This window comes from Lagopus leucura, unplaced genomic scaffold (assembly GCF_019238085.1).
Source record: "Lagopus leucura isolate 7727_CA_CO unplaced genomic scaffold, USGS_WTPT01 Super-Scaffold_100002, whole genome shotgun sequence".
In the NCBI taxonomy this organism is placed as follows: domain Eukaryota; kingdom Metazoa; phylum Chordata; class Aves; order Galliformes; family Phasianidae; genus Lagopus; species Lagopus leucura.
Genome location: NW_024962263.1, coordinates 89,696,207 through 89,699,152, shown reverse-complemented (window position 1 = coordinate 89,699,152; position 2,946 = coordinate 89,696,207).

The window sequence follows — 2,946 nt, the reverse complement described above, 5'->3', positions numbered from 1 at the left end:
CTATCCTATCCTATCCTATCCTATCCTATCCTATCCTATCCTATCCTATCCTATCCCATCCCATCCCATCCCATCCCATCCCATCCTGTCCACTTGGTCCTTCAGAAAAGTGTAGAGCAAGATATTTTTACAATCATCTACTAGTATCCAAGATCACAAACTGTATTATGAGTAAATGATTCCACTAAAGGTTAAAATCAAGAGGGACAAAATTAGGAATGTGGAATGCACGAATTAATACTATTTTAAAATACTACAGAGAATATCACTATAACTGCTCATAGCATCTTTTCCTACTAAGATTGTTTTCCAGTGAATTAGTTCTTGTTAGTCAGGCTTCATTGAAATCTTCATGGTTAAAAGGAAGCAAAATTGTATGTCTGTTAGTTGTTAAGTCTTTAAGTGCTTTTAAATTTCAATGGCAGTTTATCAAGAAATGTACAGCAAGATACATACTTATCATTTTGTGAAAAATCTGCCTGGGGAAGAAGGGGGAGTTTTCTGCTCCCCTCTAAGTATTCCCTACTCTGAGTATGTGGTTAGCATCTGCATTCACTCAACTGAAAAAAAAAAAGTGAAATATAAAAGTAATGCACTCTTCCTGATTCCCAGGAATTTTTTTAAAATATTAATTTGGATCCATAGCAGTTCATTCATCGCTGTTCCTGTGACAATTCCTGCAACAATTCCTGCAATGTGTCACTGGAGCTGCACATCTGTGGGTTAAGCTGTACTCAGTTCTATTATGGGGTTTTCCATTTGAAATGTGGAGAAATCCAAGACAGTGTTGTAAAGGTGCACAGGGAAGTGCAGAAAAAGCTGTCTATGTTGGGTAAAAATAAGAAATATAGCAGTTTTCTTCCTCTGTAGGATATCTTTTTCATCAGTGAGAAGAAAACCCATTGACAGACTGATGAAAGTCCTACAGAAATCACTATGGTGTTTAGAGAGCTGGAATATATGCAAGGGGATGGGATCTTCTGGAGCTAAACTTTGTGTGCCCAGAGTTGTGTCTGTGGTCAACTGTGTCTTTTGGAAGGCATCGGAGGAAGCAGGCATTGGTCAACATGTGTGTGACTCAGGTGCAAACAGACCACAGTAAAGATTTCCACATGAACATCTTGCAGTTCTCAACACGTTTAAAATCCTCAAGTTAAGAATCCTGTTGGAAAAAGATGACATATTTAGGGAAATTTTGATGAACAGCAGCTCAATTAAAGCAAACTCAGACAGCAATATTTCTGAAGGAGAACCACTGACAAATAATTACTTGTAATGGTGCAGTAGATTTTCCAAGCTCCTGAGTTCTCTGGAACCAGAATCACAGACACAGACAGCACTGGCCAAGACTTCCTTTGGAAGTGCACCCATAAATTTTACAAACCACTGAGAATTATTGCTCTTCTCAAGGAGCCCAGATGACAATAGCAAAGTGCTGAAATGTACATCCATCCATCCATCCATCCATCCATCCATCCATCCATCCATCCATCCATCTATCTATCAAGCAATCTATCTATCTATCTATCCATCCATCCTTCCATCCATCTGTCTAGCTATCTGTCTAGTTTTTTTTCTTGTACTCAAAGTAGATTCTGGTTTTCACCACAAATTTACTTTACTTCATCTTTATTTTAGAAGGGTTTCAACATGTAAAGACATAAGGAAAACAGGGCTTCCCTTTAACGAGTCTTGCCAAAAGAAGAGAGGAGTATTTTGAGGCTAGACTTCCTGCTTGTTCTATTGAAGAGAATATTTTTGTGCTTTTTGGTGAAAGGAGAACTGTGGTGGAAGGTGGCATCAGAGTCAAACTTACAGATTTTGACACACACTGAAGTACTTAAATCATAAAAGAGACCTCACATTGTTAAGGATGTATTTAGGCTCTTTGTATATGGAACATGAGTCCTGAGTCCTGATCTTCAACTCCTTTGTGTTCCAGAATACCCTAGAGCTCACTGAAGCAAGCAGAGATTTTGTAAAAGCAATAATAATAATAAAAAAAGCACTGTTTCAAATTATAAAATGATTAAATATGGTTAAATTTGAAACTGCTCTGGCAAAGTGCAATAGTAAAAGGCTATTAAGTGAGCTGTCCATTTATAGAAAGCATAAGATATAAAATTCATTTTTAATGGACTGTTTCCATGGAAATGTTCTTTAGTAGAGACGTTTTATAGTGTATTAAGCAGCACAAGGAGGTAAGCTGACTGTAGTGGTGACTGTAATGCAAGGTCTATGGTTTGTAAAAAATTGAAACCGTTAAAAGGTTTACAGCCAAGAGAGTGAGGAGTATTTCAATGCCATTTATCACTCAGCCAGCAAAATTAAGTGCTGCAACTCAGCACACCTACTGAAGTGGAATCTCCCTATTGGCTCATAACCAGAATATCTCAGAAAAAGGAAGATCTGTTCCTTGATTATGGAGGCAATAATAATTATAGATAATTTGTACATCCTCATTCCATTAATTGATGGAATCTCAAAGCATTTTCCAAAAAATAATTAAATTACTCACTCTATGCAGTAAACTTATTCTGCTCGATAAAACCTTGCTTTTATTTGCAACTTGCTTCTTCTCCCATGCCTGCTGAAATTTCAGTGATATGCTACTAAGATTGCGGTCTAGGCAGAAGATGACAATGACAAAGGTTCAGAAGGAATGTGGTTAATGACTCAGAGACTTTAGCAACCAAATAAGAATGAAAAAGATTAGGAAAAAAAGCAGTCCCAGGCGGGGGAGAGGCTTTGCCTGTTGTTTTGAGACATGGCTCTTCCAGACAAAGGAGATATCCTGGACATTTTCAGACAGTGAGTCTGAGAGGATTAGGACAACATAGTCAACTTCTTCCAGTGGCTCAAAAAATGTCTGTTTTTTGAGAGCTCCAACAACATCAAGCACTGATGCAGTGACATGGATTCTTCCTTCAGCATGCTTGAGAAGCC